Raw genomic sequence first — 21,071 nt, 5'->3', positions numbered from 1 at the left:
GTGGGTCTTCACGACTTGTGTAACGTGTTAGGGCTCAGGTCCGGCGGTTTTGCTAAGACTCATTTAAATGAATGGAAAACAGCAACGCAAACGGGCACAGCGGTTCTCAGGCACGTAAGCCCGGCAATGATGACCGCCGCTGATCAAAATCGAGTGAACTACCAAGTGAGGTGATCACTTTTGTTGGCCCGTAGTTCTGCCTAAGTATATTTGACTTATCTGTGACCCGTAAAAACACATGTCCGATTGGATTGTTGCTACCTGGCAGATTTGCGAGGACTAATTTATGACACTGGGGAAGACCAACAGTAACGCAAGCATGTCCGGCAGTGATGGCCACTACTGATGAAAACGGAGTGAACTACCGAAGTGAGGTGGTATGACCCCGTAATTCCAAATGGGCCGTATTTTTGTACGCAAGTAAAAAAAAATAATAATAAAACGTGACCTTAAAAGCCTCTGATTGTTACTGCTGCCCGTGAAGCGGTACTATAATAGTTACGTTTAAACTACGAAGCAAGCCTGGAGATATATAAACAGGCAAGAAAAAAAAAAGCAGGAGCTCCGGCCGAGCTAATGCGCTACGCCGCAGTAGCAGTAGAGTACGATGTTCGTTTTCAAAACTAAGTTATTCTTGCCTTTACTGGTTATGGTTATAGTTCGAGGAGCTACATCGCAGTGCAGCTTTGCGAGAAAAAAGCTCAGCATGCTCAGAGGAAAGTTACTTTCGCCGGCAGTTTCGCGGGAGGTAGAACGCGCAGTACTGATATTAATGCTATAGTCGATATATTTAATTTATTTTCACCGCTTACCTTGGTACAAAAAGGAGTACTGCGCTCAGAGCGGCAAGGACGAGAACGGAGCAAAGCACAGACAAAGGGATTTTGTGAATACTTCTATGTTAATACGTCATTGTAGCACATCTAAAACAATCCAGAAAATCTTTTTTTTTCTTCAGTGCTTTGCTGTTGCTGTTCTGCATATGGCAATTTGTTATGATGAGAGCATTATTGTTTTCGTTGTGTTGCTACCTTAAACTGCACTCTCACATCAAAAATTGTTACAAGTTGTTTTTTTGAAAATGGATTTTTATGAAAATTTTAGATGCTAATCACAAGCAACTCTTCCGGCTTTGATAACCTTCAATGAAATGTGTACTATTGTGTAACATGTTTCAGATTTGCAAAGTAATGTAGGGAGGGGCTTCGTTATGACAGACAACAAAGGAGCCAACAGCCATTGAAACAAAGGAAAGCATAAGGGATTTTTTTTACCATTCTCCTATGCCTCCCTTTGTGTCTGTTGGCTTCTTTGTATCTATTGTTTAGATTGGCAGCACGCACATTGCATCAGGCACTGCGTTTGAAACTAGAAGCTTGGTGGAAATCTGAATGTTTCCCTAATCTGCTTATTGGTGCCTGTTTCGACATGCACTGTGGAAGCTATGTCTTGGACTTGGTCATGGTGTCTGTGATGCCACCTGAATCCAATGTACAGAAAGGTTATTACAGACTTGCTTGCAGAGTACTGGTGACCATGAACTCTTGCTAGCTTTCCGGTAATGTGTACCACAATAATTTTAATGGCATACACTGTGTAGCAGCATTTGGATGCTCGATCTGCTGCATACACTGCGATACTATGTGGGCTGTTCTCAGAAGCAATTAGGTAGTATAATCCTTGCGACACTTGCTGCAGTGTCACACAAGTGCCCACTTCATCACTTGGTTATTGACTGCACTGTTTACAGTAATGCTAATCGAAGCCCAAGTAGGCTAGCTTTCAATGATAATTCGTTTTTGGATGTCTTGATACTACTATAGCTACTGCAGCGTATAGGTGTGTCTTGTGTGGCATTCCATACAAGACAAAAGCATTCAGCACTGAGCAGCCAGGTCTGGCTAACGGTGTGTATACCTGTAACCTCACTGGTAGCACCAGCACTTACGGCCTCATGCTAAGGCCATGTACTTACACTGCTCCTAGAAATGGTGTTCTCAGTGTTGAATGAACACAGTTGGTATGTGTGGGTTTATGTTCAATATGCACTAGTGCACACAATGTGTGACCCACCTTCACCCTTTCTCAAGTTCTGGTGGAGCACCATTCATGAAAAATTTTCATTAAAGGCTATGTGATTATACAGTCAAGCCCACTTATAACAATCGCACGGATGTTGTTCGTTGTATCCAAAGTTCTTGTGAAGTGGACTCCCCTTATTTCAGCCAAAAGAATGCAAACTTCTACAAAAGTGGCAGTCGTTTTTTTCCAAGAGTCGTTTTTGGACATGTGTTTATTCAAATCGGACACTATCAAGCTGCCTTCTAAGCTTTGCAGCGTGATCATATGCTCCTGCCCGAAACAGTCTGCGGACCAGCTGCTTGATGAACGCGGAATAGCGATAGCTAATGAGGCGCTTATGCCATTTCGTAGTTTGCCCCCCAACTCTTCGATTCTCCACAAGATAGCAGTGCCCAAGCTACTACAGTGCATGTGTGCACAGGACATACTACACATCTGTTTTCTTGTGTCCCGCCTCTACGTGGCAGCAGTGCAGAAGCTCAAGATTCGACTCTGTCAATGACACACACGCCGGTCTTGGTGGGCGAGCACGCATACCTCGACTATTATTCATAACTCAAATCGGAGATCGTGGTTTTTGACTGGTCCTTTTACGTGATTGCCACTCATTTGCTTTTACATTAAGTTACACGGTTTGCTTTTACATCCAGGGTACACGTGTACCGACAGACCTTGTAACCTGTCCTATGGTAGGTGGACACTAGATGCGCCAATACCTGGGATGTGCTCGTTGTTCGCATTCGCAGCAAGCGTGCGTCTTTCAAATGCAGTGGTGTGGCGGGTCACCAGGCTTCCCCTTTCTTTTTATTGTAACAAAGTGGTATGGTCACGGTTGTTCATTTATTCTGAGACAGTTTCGTAGCCCGACCCCCAGCACCGGCACTGCCCTTGGCGGCCGCTCCGTGCGGAACAGTACAGTTATGGTGACCATAGTTCAGTGCACTGGCGCCCACACTAAGTGGCTGCTTCGGCTCCGCACGGCGCCTTCGGAGCACCTCTTTCTTCCAACGTGGTTCCGAGCGCGCACTCGCTTGTTATCGCTGTGTTTTTGTGGCGTAGAGGTGCGGCCCGTATCCATCTGTTGTCTTTTTGTGCACCTGTTTCGGTCCTCGTCTCTCACCGCTGAGCGTTGCGTTTCGTCATGAGCGTAAAAAGGCGTAAGTACCGCATCGTCGAGAAAGAATACCGGGAGATCTTGCAAGAGCTCGGTATTCCGGGGCGGCCGGTCGATTCTGCGTCGTCACGCTTAGAACGCGGGGACAGAAAACAATCGCAGAGTGAAGCATCGTTACTCGACGTTCGCACCCTGCCACCGTCCGAAGCAACCACGCGTCGGAGAATCGGAGTCTGCGCCGACGACGCTTGCACCAGTAGAAGCGGGCCACCTGCAGATCCACCAGCACCATTTGTGCGCGAGTGTGAAAATGCATCAGGGAGCAGCACATGAGCACAGCCAGCAGGCGAAGTGATGATGCTTCAAGCTCAGACCTTTCTATGGATGACTCATATGCTGCAGAACATTCAAGAAATGATCATGCCACAAGCTCGGAAGAGTCAAGTGATGAGACATCTAGCAGTCCAGCGGCTGAGAATGTGGGTCAGCCTGATGAAAATTTTCTTCATAGTCTCTCGGCGACTGAGGAGTTGGCTGTCATAGCTAACAAGCACAACATCACACATGCTTTGCTTAATGATATGCTCGACTTTTGCCGTCGTCGCGGGATTCCGGAGCTCCCAAAAGATGCAAGGACCGTGCTGCGGACGCAAAGGAGATCACAGCTGGAGCAGAATGACACATTTGCTCATTTCGGCCTTGCCAAAAGCATCCAGCAAGCGATTGGACAAGGACCTGTGCCCGAGAACATCAGGCTGCATGCTAACATAGATGGCCCGCCGTTGTACAAAAGCAGCCAGACTGGTTTGTGGCCTATACTTTGCCGCATAACGAACTTCAAGAACTCTGCACCATTTATGGTCAGTGTGTACTGTGGTGCAGGGAAGCCACCTTGTCTGGAGCAATTTCTCGCTCCATTCCTAGATGAAGTCTACAGTCTGAGCAGCAGCGGTTTACTTCTGAAAGGGACTAGTGCCACTCTGACACTGACAGCTGTGATCTGCGATGCCCCAGCAAGGAGCTTTGTAAAGGCAATTATAGGACACGGAGGCTACCATGCTTGTGAAAGATGCAGCCAAAAGGGTCGCTATGTGGAAAACAGGCTGACATTTCCTGACCTTCATGCACCGCAGCGAAGTGATGTATCATTTCGTGCACAAGAAGATAAGCGGCACCACACTGGTGTTTCCCCTTTCACCAAGTTGGATATTGATATGGTGGCATGCTTTCCTACGGAATACATGCACCTTGTCTGTCTGGGTGTAATGCGGCGGCTGTTAAGAAATTGGGTCTCGCAAGGGCATGCTGCCCGACTGAGCAGAGATGAGCGAAGTGAACTCAACAACAGGTTGCGAGAAACAGCTAAAGCCTTTCCAAGTTTCTTCCAGCGAAAACCCAGAGGAACAGAGGAGTTGGATCGTTGGAAAGCGACTGAATTCAGAACATTTCTGCTCTACCTAGGACCTGTTGTTCTGAAATCTCTCCTGCCCAAATAAAAGTATGAACACTTCCTACAGTTACATGTGGCTTTGCAAATACTCGCTGCACCTGAATACCATGTAGTTCTGAACAGCTTTGCCCGGGACTTGCTGAGGTATTTTGTTCAGCAGTTCGGTGTACTATATGGGGTGAAGCAGCTGGTGTACAACGTACACAGTTTGGTGCACTTGGCAGAGCAGTGTCTTCAGCATGGGCCTGTGGATGATTTCAGCGCTTTTCCTTTCGAAAGTTACTTAGGAAAGGTTAAGAAGAAGCTGAGAGCTACGAACAAGCCACTGGCACAGCTCAGCCGCAGAATGTCAGAAGCAAGGGAGTGCACACAGACTTGTACAAAAGTTGACCGACATGTGAAAGTGGGCGACTGCTTCTTAATAGACAACTGTGCTGTTCTCATTGTTGAAGTGCATGAAGATAATGTCAAGGCTGGCATCTTGCCAAATGGCAGAGATTTCTTCAAAACACCAATTGAGAGCTCTCGGCTACACATAAGGCGTTACAGCGCTCTCAGTCAAGAGGCTAAGATGTGGCCTCTCTCGTATATCAGGAACCAAGTTCAATGCTTGAAGCTTAAATACAAGCGAGGGCACATTATTTTTCCTCTTCTCCACTTGCAGTGAAATCTCTTATTGCTGTTGGTTTGCTTTCATGCCCAAAAGCAACTTAGGCTATGAGAACCACAATAGAGGAAGTTTGTTTTGGTTTGTGGGTTTAACGTCCCAAAGCGACTCAGGCTATGAGAGACGCCACAGTGGAGAACTCCGGAAATTTCGACCACCCGGGGTTCTTTAACGTGCACTGACATCGCACAGCACACGGACGCCTTGCTTTTCGGCTCCATCGAAAAGCGGCCGCCGATACCGAGATTCGATCCTGCATCCTTGGGAACAGTAGTCAAGCACCGTAACCACTGCGCCATCCCGGCGGGTACCATACAGGAATTGTCTGGGAAGCTCTTCCACTTTGGGGTTCTTTGATATGCACTGACATCACACACTACATGGGCTTCTTGCTTTTTGCGTCCATTGAAAAAAGGCCGCAAGATAAAACTCACTTCTTTGGGTTCAGCAGCCAAGCGCCCTAACCATTAAGTCACTGCGACGGGTCAGATGGCTATTTCAGCATGAAAAAATATGTACCTCTATCAAGAGGGAACAGCATGGTATGCCTCCGTGTCTTTTGCCTTCATCGAAATGCTGGTGAGAATCGGACTTGTAGCCTCATATTCAGATGCAGGCCACAGTTATTGGTGCCAAGGACAGCAACTTGTAGATCATCATTTCTTACAGCCTCACATTGGAGCTTGGACTTCAAAGATAACGGCTCTTTTCAGAGCCACCCAAACGTGCTAGCAGGGCTGCAGTTGGGCCTTCGACTGCTCCCCATTTCCACCAAAATCTCTCATTCTATTTAATAAAATAGACATACAGAATAAAACAATGAAGTATTGAGCACACAAGGCTATATTAATGTGGATTGATAAGTTTTGGGTGAGAGAAATTGGTATGTGCGGCATAACTGCATGAAGTGGTGCACAATGGACATTATTACAAAAAAATTAATGTAATAGGAGGATGTAACTTAATAGACCTCATAGCTCTAGTGTCCCTTTGAAATGTTAAACTTCACAAATCACAAATTTGTTCACCTGTTTGATATATTACTTCATTTTCATGACAGGTTACTTTGACTGAAGATAGGGCTTTTATATGCAAGATTACATACAGATATTTACAGGCATTTCTGGCAGCATGTGCTCTCACAGCTAAAGTGCAGTGCAGATGTATAGGGTGATACATTGCATTTCATTCCTAAAAACTGCAAGAATAACATTAAAATAACACTGGCTTCTGCAAATAAAGGGAAAATCGACTGATCATAAGAATATAACATTGATTCAAAAATAGAGGGGTTTGGCATTTATCACATTACCACATGCCAAATAAGTCCTGTGCTCTGACATCAACCAGTTTGGCTCCGTGCTCCACGTACAAAGCATATTGTGAACAAAAGGATAAGTGAAGTTAACTGGTCATTGATGATGGTCAAGTGGAAATGTCAGCTTCCTTCTTCTAAGCTGTGAATAGTCGTAACACTCCCAAACCAGCATTCATTTTTGACTACAGCCCCATCATCAACCATGGTTAATGAAGTTCCTGGCTGGACAGTATCCCAGGATACTTAAGGCTTTTTTTTCCACTGCTTTTTTGCTACAGGAAACACTCGTGAGGGAACTCTTTTCAAGTGTGTATTTTTGTCAGTCTCATTTGCACGCTTTAAAAAGTTGAGAGGGCTCATATTTCCTTTTGTACCATACACATTGCTGTGGCAGGAAATGACGTGTTTATGAAGTTATCGTAGTCATGCAAGTTTCTTTGGTCGTAAGTTTTTGGTCCTGAAAGGGTCATAAACCCCCGTGCCCAGTATAATAGATGTGTTTGCAGTGTCCAGGAAAGCAGATCTGAACTGCTGTGATGACACACATGTGGGTCATGCAACACTTCAGTTTGCAATAGTACTCACCATTTAATCAAATATTTATTTCGGCTTTTTTTTTTTTAAATTTAGGTCATTCAAGGGTACTGTCTGATTGCCTCAGATGCAATGCTAAAAATTATGAATAACAACCTCAGAACCTAATGATCGGTTAATCAGGAGTCAATCATTTCAACTGTGAAGAAAACAAATAGCTTTCAATTACGGCTGAGAAACTCCATTTGTCTTTCTTACTGTCAGGCCCATCTACCTGAAAAAGAAAGTCTGCAGATTCACAGTACTTAAAAAATGCTCACATTCAGTTATGTGGGCCAGCTGCATAATGAAAGTCTCAAATAAATAACGTGATGAGTCAGAAAATAAAAAATGTCCATGTTCCTAGCACTGTTTAATATAATGCCCAACCAACTCTCTCAACAAGCCGCTTTGCAGAAAATAAAGTTTAGTACAAAAAGATTCATCGTCGTCATCGTCCTCATCGTCATCAGCCTGACTATACCCACTGCAGGGCGAAGGCCTGTCCCATATTTCTCCAATTAACCCGGTTCTGTGCTAGCTACATCCACTTGACCCCTGCGAACTTCTTAACCTCATCCGCCCACCTAACTTTCTGCCACCCTCTGCTACGCTTTCCTTCCCTTGGAATCTAGTTTGTTACCCTAAGCGACCACCGGTTATCCTCACATAGCACTACGTGTCCTGCCCATGCCCATTTCTTCTTCGTAATTTCCACTAGAATGTCAGTAACTTGAGTTATTTCTCGGACCCACTCTGCAGCTTCCTATCTCTTAATGTTACCCCTACCATTTTTCGTCCCATAGCCCTGTGAGTTGTCCTCAACTTAAGTTGAACCCTCTTGGTTAGCCTCCACATTTCAGCCCCATAGGTGAGTACAGGTAAGATGCAACTGTTGTGTACTTTCCTCTTGAGCAATACCGGTAAGCTGCTAGTCATAATCTGCGAGTGCTTACCAAATGCGCTCCATCCCAATCTTATTCTTCTTGTTATTTCCTTTTCATGGTCTGGATCTGCAGTTACTACCTGTCCTAAGTAGACATAATCGCCTACCACTTCCAGTGCTTCGCTACCTAACGTAAACTGCTGTTCCTTCCCGAGGCTGTCGAACATTACCTTAGTGTTCTGCATATTGATTTTTAAGCTTACCTTTCTACTTGCCTAGGTCATCAATCTTTATTTGCAGTTCATCCCCCAAGTTACTTTAGCAAGGCAATGTCATCAGCAAATCGCAAAATACTGAGATATTCTCCATCTACCCTTATCCCTAACTGCTCCCATTACAAATCTCTGAACACTTCCTCTAAGCAAGCTGTCAATAGTACTGTGGAGATCGTGTCTCCTTGCCTAACACCTTTCTTTGTGCAGAACTATGGTTGCTGTGCAGCCACTATATATATATCTTCCAGCACTTTCACGTACGGCTCGTCTACTTCCTGATTTCGCAATGCCTGCATCACCGCCGAGGTTTCAACTGAGTCAAATGCTTTTTCATAATCAATGAATGCTATGTATGAGGTCTGGCTATATTCCGAGCATTTTTCTATCACCTGGTTGATGGTATCGATATGAAGAATAGTAGAGTACCGTTTCCGAAAACCTGCTTGATCCTTTGCTTGATTGCAGTCTGAGGTTGTCTGATTCTATTAGCGGTTATCTTAGTAAATACCTTATACGTAACAGACACTAAGCTGATTGGTCTGTAATGTTTAAGGTCCTTAGAGTCCCCTTTCTTATGAATGAGGATAATGTTTGCATTCTTCCATGGTTCCGGTACCGTCGATGACACCAGGCACTGCTTATACAGGGTGACCAGTTTTTCAAGCACGATATCCCCACGCCCTTTAACAAATCTGTAGTTATCTGATCCTCTCCAGCTGATTACCCCCTTTTCATAGTTTCTAATGCTTTCTTGACCTCGTCCTTCATCACTGGAGGAATGTCTGACTATTTTTCCCTACCGCCAAACTCATTACGGTCCTGACTACTTTGGCTACTGTAAAGATCTATATAGAACTCCTCGGCTACTTTGACTATCTTGTCCTATTCGTGATGACGTTGCCCACCTTGTCCCTTATCGAATGCATCTGGCTTTTTCCTATGCCCGATTTCTTTTTTACCGCTTTAAGGCTCCCCCCATTTTTCACAGCTTGCACAATTTTCTTTATGTTATACTTCCTTATATCGGCCACCTTGCGCTTATTGATTAGCTTTGATATATCGGCCAATTCTATCTGGTTTGTTGGATTTGAAGCTTTCATATTCTGGCATTTCTTAATCAAATCTTTCGTCTCCTTAGACAGCTTAACGGTATCCTCTCTAACTATCCTGCCGCCTACTTCTACAGCGCACTCAGTAATGATATCTCTGAAGTCATTGTTCATTGCTTCTAGGGTAATATCGCCATCCTCGGTTAGAGCCGAATATCTATTCTGTAGCGAGATCCTGAACTCTTCTGCCCTCACCGCTAATTCGTTGGTGGGTTTCTTTCTTACTAATCTGCTGCGTTCCTTATTCACATTTAGGCTAATTCGGGGCCTCACCATCCTGTGGTCACTGCATCTCACTTTCTCAATTGCCTCTACATCTTGCATAATGGTGGGGGTTGAACATAGTATGAAGTGAATTTCATTTTTAGTCTCCCCATTTGGACTTTTCCATGTCCATTTCTGGTTCTTCCGTTTGCTGAAGAAGGTATTCATGATTCTTAAGTTATTGTGCTCTGGAAACTCAACTAGTAACTCCCCCCTGCTATTCCTAGAGCCAATGCCATAGTCACCTACTACCTGGTCTTCTGCCTGCTTTTTCCCTACTTTGGCATTGAAGTCGCCCATTAGTACAGTATACTGCGTCTTTACTTTTTGCATTGCCGATTCTACATCTTCACAAAAGCTTTCAACTGCCTGGTCATCATAACTACATGTGGGTGCATAGGCCTGTACAACCTTCAGTTTATACCGCTTATTAAGCTACTATGCCTGCCACCCTCTCATTAATACTATAGAATTCATCTATATTGCCCGCTATGCACTTATTGACAAGGAAACCTACTCCTAGTTCTCGCCCCTCCGGTAAACCTTGATAACACAGTACATGCCCATCCTTCAGTACAGTATATGACTCATTCGGCCTCCTAACCTCACTAAGCCCTATGACATCCTATTGCTGCATACTCTCTAGTTCCTCTAACAGCACTGCTAGACTTGCTTCACTAGCTGGGGTTCTAACGTTAAACGTTTCCAGGGTCAGTTTCTAATGGCGGCCTGTCCAGCGGAGCCAGAAATGCTTAGCACCCCCTGCTGCGTCACAGGTCTGACCGCCGCCGTGGTCAATTATTTCTAGCCGCTGGTGACTGAGGGCCGGGGTTTTATAGTAATTCAAGTAATACATAAATAGAGGTTCTTGGGGAGCCCTATAAACACTCCAAGGAACCCTGAGGCTCCATGGAAACAATTTACAGAATATATTGTCACGTAGTGGTGACGAGGTCGACGACACAATTGAAGGGTCGATGATTGCACTAAAGAAACTGTTTATTTGGGCTGACTTGCGCCCGCAAAAGAACTAAGCAACTCGGCGGCGGCGATAGAAACAAACGTGCTCGTCGATCGTCGAACAAAGAATGCTCGTCACACTCGGCAACGCTCAATTTAAAGGCTGCACAGAACAATCTAGATAACGTCGCAAACAGCTACCAGCACGGGCTGGAACATTGTGGAAAGACACCCGAGTGGCCGGAACCTTCGAGACAGATCTCGGTGCATCTTCTGCTACAACAAAACTGATAAAGGTGTGACTCGCGACATCGAGCATTAACGAACAAAGATTATGGAACTGATACGCGGTCCAGAATCAGAGTGATAAGCCTGTATGCCGGCGGCTGTTACAAAAACAACAAATACAGTTTTGAAGGTTTCGCGGAAATATTAGGTTAAAGGAACTAAAGCAGTGCCCCGTAAACCAGCATCCTGCTATAACTAGAGTGAAATAAGCTTGTAACTGCTGTACTATGCCATAAACAAGAATGCGATCAAGAGGAGTTACACAAAGGCAATCAATGATGAATAATACAAGCCAAAAGGTGACCTGCCAGTCTTTAGCTTGCTGAAATTTCTAGCCTACGCGAGAAAGTGCACTGGTCTTGCATGTAAAACGTGCTTTCCAGCTCAGTGCTCTTTAGGAACTTTTTAGCATTTCGGTAAGGAAACCACAATACCAGTTACAGCACCTTAAAGGTTATTGATTTCATGAAGGATGCTCCAGCGAATATTTACTCAATGTGAAAAATATTAAAATAACGGTTGCGTTTTAGTGCAATACCCTGAAGTGAGCAACTGCAAATAAGACCAAGTGCAAATAAATATATGGTGAATATATGCCACCAATTCATGACTTATGCAAATGATAGTATGTATGAGTGCAGAGGTGCGAACATTAGTACACATTAAATAAAGCTCAAGACATGCGCTTGAACATGATGATCTAAGTGGAAAACTGTATAGTTTATATAATGAAATTTATTATTGGCACCATTCCTGGCACGGTTATGCAAACTGCAAGGGCATATAGACTCTTGGTGTTGTGCAGCTGGCCTAGTCTTGTGATATCCATTGCTACTGTATGCTTGCATCATTCCAGATTTCATTTAATTACCTGACTAGTTTCAAGTGACATAGTGAAGTATCACAAGGCCTAGAGGATATTAGAGGACGAACACAGTACTGAAAATCTCTTCTAGGCCTTGTGCTGTTAAGCAGCCTCAGTTGAAACTACGTCTGACCAACTTGCCCACTTGTTCTTCTCATTACCTTGCCATGTGATAAAGTTATTCGAATAGAACAGCCATAATTGCAAGAAAAGATGCTTCACGACTGTGTTGGTCAGCTGCACTCGATCAAAGTGAAGGCTGCAGCCCAGGCCTCATCTCCAAGGGTAGGGGGAGGGGGCCCATTCTTACCTGCTCCATATATGGACTCATAAGCAATGAAACTTATGAGAAACAGGTTTTGGAGAGAAAAACCCAGAATGAAGAGATAGGGCCTCCACCTAATTGGACTTAATTGTTTAGCAGTTGGTGAGACCTTGTTGAGCTGCAAAAGTAGGAATTCCCCACCACTCTCGGAGCTAGTCCCTTTCACATGAGGTTATCTGCACCAATGGCTTATAGGATTGGAGAGTGTTTCCTGTTGGTCCCTCTATCCTGTGGTGGTGCATAACATAAAAAAATATGCAGTGCGAGTAATAGATGAAATAAGAAGGAAAATTTCCACTGCCAGCATTTCTATTACCCTACATATCTCTCACGAAGTTCCTTCAGTTCTTTTCTGCCACTTTAGGGGAGGAAAATAGGCAAAGTCTGAATGAGTCCAAGAATAGGATAGAATAGTATTTGTTACTTCTATGTCTGAATGTTAATTACTGCGCTTGTATTCTGTGTGCTGCTAACGCACCACTCTTGCACTAATCACAGGGATCACATCTTGATTTTTTTTATGTTTGTGCAGTTAGAATGAAACGGAGTATACGTCAGAAGTGTAGTATGGGATTGAGGAAGGAACGACACGGGGGTGGGGGGTGGGGGAGTTACATGCACTTTAGCCTAGGGCCCCCGTTTTCCTTAATCCAGCACTATTGGTCAGTGAATGTCAGTGAGGACCTGCTGAATGCAACAGATGTTTCAATGATAACATGCAAGCCTCTGCGTGTCACTTGGCACAGATGTATCCAAAGAATAACTTCCTTTTATTTTCCTTGTGAGGCTGTTAATGCATGCAATCACCATATTGCCTTTTTTGCAGAATTGAATGGTCACAAATGCAATACTCGTCATGAACCAGTGGTGCTGATAATATTGCACTACTAACATTTGGATCAGGTTATCATAATTAGCAGAAGAGCTGTTCCTACCATGTGGATGAAATTATGAGAATGTTAAATTAAAGAGGGCTTCAGTGCTGCAGGTGGAGGCATCAGTTAGAAATGTAGTCCTGAGCAGTTATTGTACTGGTAACAACTAATTCTGAAAAAGGCAGGCTAGTTATTTCAACCAGCCATATGGAACTGTCATACTATATAATTTTTGTTGTAGGTTAAACTGGATTGCTGTTATTTTATATTATTACTAGGCTTGTATCAATGGCATGCTGTGGAAAGCTACATGTCAAATGAAAGGTAATGATTTATTAGTTCTTCACAAGTGTGCAGCTTTAGAGGTCAGAATTTCATGGTGGCTCAAACCTGGTGCATATGAGTCTAAATGCAGTGTACAGTACAAAATGTTGCACATGAAGGCAAATTTATAAAAGAACGTGGAAATATTTTTTGTCTTCATATCGGTGTGGACCTGGAATCTTAACTATATTGTGCAAAACTTATTCACTTCTCTCGTCTGTGATGGTATATCTTCAGAAGCAGCCATAAATGCTGCCTTTAATTTGGATCTGTACTCAATTCAATCTGAAATCTGTACTGTGGGAAAAGTGAATTTTCATAAAAGTGTGCAGTACGTCTCATTACTCTCTCAGTCAGAGACATTCAAAGTTCATGAACTTATTTCAATGAAAGAAAATACATTCAGTTTCTTCAGTGGGGCAAATTTTCTTATCAAGACGACAGTGTAACAATGAAAACGAAAAACTTGATAGGTGTTCATGAGCTAATTGCAGCGAGACATTTATCATTTGAAGTGTCAACTCACACTCATCACAAAACTGACAAGTGTATGCCCTTATACAGTTTATCCAAGTTATTCTATACCTAACCTACTGGAGTCACATAAGATATATGAAAACGTGCCTTCTATTAGAATACAGCTTGGTAAACATTCATTGGCACAGGCGTGTTGTGAGCTTTATGTAATGCCCTGTTCCATCAGATCTGATGGATGAAGTGAATACAATTAAACTGCTAGATAGCGTGCAGTGACCGTACACATCTCAAATTAGTATCCATCCTTTTTAATAGCAACAACGGGTTCTACGTGCATAATGCTGACGAATATCGAGCAAAGTAATCTGCGCGTATCTCGGCATAGAACGTGCGATCAAGCATTTTATTGGAAGCATATACACCATGATTTTATAATGCACTTTATTGGCTGCCTTGATGTATCTGTCCGTGCCGTACGAAGAAGGCAAATTGATTGTGCACCTAATACAATTTCTTGCTGTACAACGAATACACTACAAGTTCAAGAACACTAGAGCTATGGCTTTCATCAGTTTCAGATGGCGTGAACTTTTCAGCGGTTAAAATATTGTGATCTATTACTCTGAAAACATTATTTGTTAGGTGCATATTACAGGTTCTGGTTTGCTTTTCTCCTTGCACATGAAAGGAACAAGCATGTGAATGCCAAAGCAAGGTTTATATTTTTCTTTCCTCAGCTGTACATGTTGGTGGAAGTCGCCTGGCATTCAAATTTGTGTTCAAGTTCATCCTGCCATTTTTGAAATGATGTTGTTTAAGTACATGCATTTATGTAACTTTAATGCTAGCAGAAAACAATGGAAATGCTTAATTACTTGCGGATGTTTCATTTTGTGTAACTGTGCCATCACGAATCTCAATCGTGTTATGAGCATTGCAACGTGTCAGCAATAAATGACACATCTATAGACACTTTTCCGTTTTGATTATGCAGTGGGAAGTTAGCTACTCTAAATAATATAGAACTTCCATCCTTACTCGTCTTCAAGAGCAGATGTAAGCATTAGATGATAGCAAGGAAGATGTAGCACATTCTGGAGAATGAAGAGAAAAATTAGCTCTTGTAAGTGCTACTAAAGTGTGGCGGAATGGACACTTCATTTGGTGTCATTTTAGGGCCATTTTTTAAATCTACACCTGCTGCACCAGTGCAGCAAAAATACATTATAGGTATCTGACATTTCCTACACTGGTGTAGCTGGTTTAGGTTGAACAAATGGCCCTTTTGTCATAAGCCAATGTCTCTTTTCTTGTATAAGTACATGTTCAGCTGTTGTATAAAGGAGCAATTAGTGCACATTACGTAATGCTGTATCGTTTACTGCTTCCTAAATTCGATCTGCCTTATGTCGTCTTGGCACCGAAGTTCTGCCATGTATATGTGTTCTTGTGCAATTTTTCTAATGTCATAGAAGTACTGACAAAAGCGTTGGTGATATCCAAGTGCATGACCAAACAGAAAATCTAACAGTATAATCGAGTTGCTTCTATAACTTGTTTCTGTACCTAGTTATTTAAATTTGAACCAAAAGGTCAGTTGTGGAGGCAATTAATTTGCAGACATATATCTGACTGAATTTGTTGAAAATGAAATATAGCCAGTAAGGCGAAGTTCTACCAAACCTGCACGCTAAATATGCTTCTGTTACTGCTGAGCAGTCTCATGTCACAGTCACTTCAATAATTGCATGACTGCACATTGCTTTAAAGGACGAATAGGAGACAATCAAAAGGGGGCACTCGCATGCCTCCGAAGAAACTTTGCACGTTTTCACTTAAAAAAAAAAAACTGTTAAAGGGGCTATGGATACAGGTACATCGCAAGGACCTGGTGCGTTTTTTTTTCAGATACGGCTGTATTTAGGTGCTGTAACTAAAAATGCGTCGCACCAGCCTAAAGATTTACCCCGGGTACGTCAGTATTTTAGGTTCGGCATATCTGACATACCAACTGAGGTTTTCGCATAGGTTTGGTACGACAGATACGATGCTGCACATATGTGCTTCGATCTACTATTGGTAGTAACTATAGGACAAACCAAGTTGACAGAACTGCTCAAATGTGAGCCGCGTGGTGGGTAACTTTAGCGACTGTTTTTCTTGTGTCTACACACTGCCCGAAATGCGGCGATTGGTGTCCGATTCGAACTTCGAGTGTGCCACCAATAAATTGTCACTTTGTGCTGCGCGCGTGCGTGAAAACCAGCGTGTCTTCCGTTTGTATACACTGCTTCACACAAGTCGCTGGACAGCAGCGTTGAACTGTATTTATTTCTGGCTATTTATATGGGGATTTACCGAAGTGTGACGACGGCTGAGGGGCGCCGCTCGATCGACTCGCGCTACGTTGAACCTACTGGGGTTTAAGCTGCTTCCTGTACGCGAAAATTTCGCCAGAAAAACTGCTTCGTATGAAAACAGATCGATCATTCGAGCTACCTGCTGTATACAATCGCATGCATTGCGATGCAGCGCGTCTTCGCCTCGACATTCCTCGACGGCCTGCTCATAGTCAGCTCTTGTATTTGTATCAGATATAAATGTTTTCCACCACCACCTGCTGGTCATCGCCAAACGCCTGTAGGAGATTTGGCGTGCACGTAAAGAAGTAGCAAAGAAGTTTCATACACAGATCACAACTTTTTGTGTTGTGCCGGCGCTCAGTCTTCGGTGATCGGTGCAGCAGATCGAGATGACACTTTATTTTGAACGGCTCGCGAATGTGATGCGTGTGTCTGCTGGTACACATACGTAGCTTCGCCTACAGCCAGCGCGCGCGTATAAGTGACAGCAATGCTCGCCGTACACAACTCTTTTCACCAGCTCCACGAGAGTCTCGAAGACTGGGCGTAAGGTGTACGCGCTATAGCAAGCGATTAGGTAGGTAACAAATGGACATACGTTACTTCAGCTGCATTACCTTGTGTTGACGTCCGCCTGCTTTTGCCGAGAATCGAATGGGTATACGGATCGAGGTATCCTTTTTTTATGGATAATTACTGCAGTTAACGCATGAGATATACATGTATATATACCACAAGCTGCGAGCTCATGTACGCCATGCAAAATATTATCGCGTCGATCTCGCAGAGTAAGAAAAAGTCGAACGACGCAGCAAGCGATGTTCCTCTGTAGCAAACGTTTTAACGTGGCGCGGCCTACTTCGGAAAGCGATTGTAGAAAATTAATTGTCTAGTACTGCCGTCGTCCAAAAAATGGCACAGTCAGTGCAGGGAAAAATTTTTAAAAACTTGTCCGTTATTGCTAACTTCAAAGAATGGCAGATTTAAGGCAGGGAGAATGTCCGAGAAACTGGTCCATTAATGCCATCTTCTAAAAATGGCAGTGCTAAGATAGGGGATACATCGGATAAATTGGTCCAATAATACCATCTTCTAAAAGTGGCTAAACCAAGGCTGGGAACACATTCGAGAAACTGGTCCAATAATGCCATCCTCTAAAAGTGGCTGAGCCAAGGCTGGGAAAACATCCGAGACATTGGTCCAATGACGCCAACATCTAAAGATGGATTAGCCGAGGCTGGGAGCACAGAGGCAACGCGGGGCCTTCACAGGACCGACGTTTGCCAGCTCAGGTCCAACATTGGACGGCCGTCATGTGCTGCTTGGGATGCCTGATAAGTTTAGTGTAAATTGACTGCAGGTGTAAATGTATTCTATTATCGATAATTTTCACGTTACTGCGTCGTCGGATCTTATTTGTCAGCCAAGTCACCAAGAATTTGCAAGCCACAAGTAGGGAAGTAATCTGCAGAACCGCAGGGTGGTGATTGATCCAGTGAAAAGTGTCTTCCTAGCAGATATTGATAGCAGGTGGCCATGCAACGCTGTCGGGTGCACCGATGAAAGTCGTGCGGAGAAATGTAAGCCGGATCAAAATGCACATTTTTATTGGAGCCATAAACGTTTCCACCCATAATTCACAGAGTATGAGCTATGATAAAACCGATTCATACGCGTGTTTCTCTGTTTTCCTGTATCAGCACATGATGCGCGTAGGCCGAAGGAAATAATGTTCTCCAGACTGCAGCCACGATCTGCGACTACGAGTATTTTTGAGAAAATATGCTATCATTTATTTGCGCGTATCATGACGCCATTAAAAGACAACCAGAACGGTTTTCTTCGTCGAAAACAAACTTTACTTGTAGGAACACTTAGCAGAGGGTAGTAATGAAGACACATTTAATTGGACTGTTCAAACATCGCTAAGGTAGGTTGTACTTTGTTGCACCAAACCTGGAGCACAGTGCTGCATCTTTGTTTCGCCCAATGCGTTCTTCACATTTTCTGTAATGAAAGCGGATGTATTCTGGAAGAATTAGCGACTTTTCCGCATTCCAACGAAGCAGAAAAGCAGGAGCGAATAGGCCATGTTGAATCTAAAGTATGCTTAACAGAGGCTCAGAGGATATATATATATATATATATATATATATATATATATATATATATATATATATATATATATATATATATATATATATATAAAGGAAAGAAGCCAACAGTCGGCGAGGCCAAGGAAAGTGTTGTGGATGGGACTTTGTCTTTTTTTTAATGTTTACTTGGAGTATCACAGAAATTAGTAATGTAATCTGTTTGGGGGAAAGATAAATAAACACAAAGTAGAAGAAAGAACAACGTGCCGACGGTGGGAACCGAACCCACAACCTCCGAATATCGCGTCCGGTGTTCTTCCAACTGAGCTACATCGGCCGCTGTCCCCCGCTGCTACTTGCTGGGGTATTTATGTTGTCTGTATACGAGCCTTGAGAGTGTTCACCAGCGCCACCCTCAGCCATAGCGGGGGACGTGGAACGTCCTTCGTTACCGCCAGCGTCACGTAGAACGTGTTCAAGAGCGAGGGCAAAAGCTGTGCTAGAACCCTTTTACACTACCTATGGCTTCAAGACTGCCAGAACCGAGACCCCCGTAAGCTACAAGGAGATCAATTAAGGGAATATGAGGGTGCTCGTTATAATACTTGAAGGAAAGAAGCCAACAGTCGCCGAGGCCAAGGAAAGTGTTGGGGATGGTACTTTGTCTTTTTTTAATGTTTACTTGGATAATCACAGTAATTAGTAATGTAATCTTTTTAGGGGAAAGATAATAAACACAAAGTAGATGAAAAAACAACATGCCGATGGTGGGAACCGAACCCACGACCTCCGAATATCGCGTCCGGTGCTATTCCAACTGAGCTACATCGGCCGCTGTCCCCCGCTGCTACTTGCTTGGGAATTTATGTTGTCTGTATACGAACCTTGAGAGTGTTCACCAGCGCCACCCTAAGCCATAGCGGCGGACGTGGAACGTCCTTCGTTACCGCCAGCGTCATGTAGAACGTGTTCAAGAGCGAGGGCAAAAGCTGTGCTAGAACCCTCTTACGCTACCTATGGCTTTAAGACTGCCAGAAAACGAGACCCCCGTAAGCTACAAGGAGATCAATTAAGGGAATATGAGGGTGCTCGTTAAATACTTGAAGGAAAGAAGCCAACAGTCGGCGAGGCCAAGGAAAGCGTTGGGGATGGTACTTTGTCTTTTTTTAATGTTTACTTGGATAATCACAGTAATTAGTAATGTAATCTGTTTGGGGGAAAGATAATTAAACACAAAGTGAATGAAAAAACAACGTGCCGATGGTGGGAACCGAACCCACGACCTCCGAATATCGCGTCCGGTGCTCTTCCAACTGAGCTACATCGGCCGCTGTCCGCCGCTGCTACTTGCTTGGGTATTTATGTTGTCTGTATGTTGCTTGGGTATTTATGCTGTCTGAACACTCCCAAGGTTCGTATACAGCCAACATAAATACCCAAGCAAGTAGCAGGGGGGACAGCGGCCGATGTAGCTCAGTTGGAAGAGCACCGGACGCGATATTCGGAGGTCGTGGGTTCGGTTCCCACCATCGGCATGTTGCTTTTTTTCTACTCTGTGTTTAATTATCTTTCCTCCAAACAGATTACATTACTAATTTCTGTGATTATCCAAGTAAACATTAAAAAAAAGACAAAGTACCATCCCCAACACTTTCCTTGGCCTCGCCGACTGCTGGCTTCTTTCCTTCAAGTATTATAACGAGCACCCTCATTTCCCCTTAATTGATCTCCTTGTAGCTTACGGGGGTCTCGGTTCTGGCAGTCTTGAAGCCATAGGTAGCGTAAGAGGGTTCTAGCACAGCTTTCGCCCTCGCTCTTGATCACGTTCTACGTGACGCTGGCGGTAACGAAGGACGTTTCCCCTCAATATATATATATATATATAGGTTGTCAGGCATGCGAACAGAAGAGAAGAAGGAAGTTCAAAAAGATGCTCTCCGGAATGGAAGTGGAAGAAGAGGAAGCTCACTATATCTTGGTTAGCACATCAGGCTAAGGGGCAGAACCACTTTGTGAATAAACCTTAGCAGTGTGGTGGAAGGTGCTGAAAGATCACCACAGATTCCTCTCTACCTCGTTCGAGCCGACGACTCGCTGGGCTCCCCCCTTTGAGAACCACAATGATTCAAGACGGCGATGCACGGCAGCCAGGTCCAGCGGCACCCGCATGGCAGCATTACTGTGAGCCGCGGACCTTTTCTGGCAAGGCTGGCGAAGACGTGGACGACTGGCTCACCAATTACCAGCCCTCCACCAGACTCCACAGCCCTGACATGGTTTGAGAAGCATGAAGCGTCCTTAACGAGCTGGGAGCGTTTTGAAGAGGAGATTCGAAAATGTTTCGGGGATACCACGGCAAAACGGAAATGCGCTGAGCAGGCTTTATTCCAGCGAGCCCAAGGGCCCGGTGAAACATGCACAATGTACATAGAAGAGGTCCTAAAACTCTGCAAAGCGGTGAATCCGAGCATGTCTGATGAAGACAGAGTTGGCCACCTCTTAAAGGGCATCGCGGTGGACGTATATAACTTTTTAATTGCAAAAGAAAACTTAGATTCTCCCACCGCCGTGGTCAAGCACTGTCGTACGTTCGAAACTTTAAAGCTGCGTCGCATAACCCCGAAATTCGGCCGTCTGCCTAACGTGACCACTGTTGGAAGCGTGGATTTTCACGAGCATTCTCATGAGCCTCCGCATTTGGCCGACATGATTCGCCAAATTGTCCGTGATGAGCTCTCCCGCCATCAAGATGTGAACCGC

At 44.0% G+C, this 21,071-nt stretch overlaps 1 pseudogene; it reads left to right on the top strand.

Annotated features, from left to right (window-relative positions):
• The first annotated feature begins 3,987 nt into the window (after positions 1 to 3,987).
• On the top strand, positions 3,988 to 5,445 carry LOC146209776 (uncharacterized; annotated as a pseudogene).
• The last annotated feature ends 15,626 nt before the right edge of the window (positions 5,446 to 21,071 follow it).

Source organism: Amblyomma maculatum, chromosome 1, assembly GCF_055883805.1.
Source record: "Amblyomma maculatum isolate TAMU_Amacu chromosome 1, ASM5588380v1, whole genome shotgun sequence".
NCBI lineage: Eukaryota > Metazoa > Arthropoda > Arachnida > Ixodida > Ixodidae > Amblyomma > Amblyomma maculatum.
The sequence above is the reverse complement of the archived record's forward strand: the minus strand, read 5'-3'. Positions and strand labels throughout refer to the sequence as shown.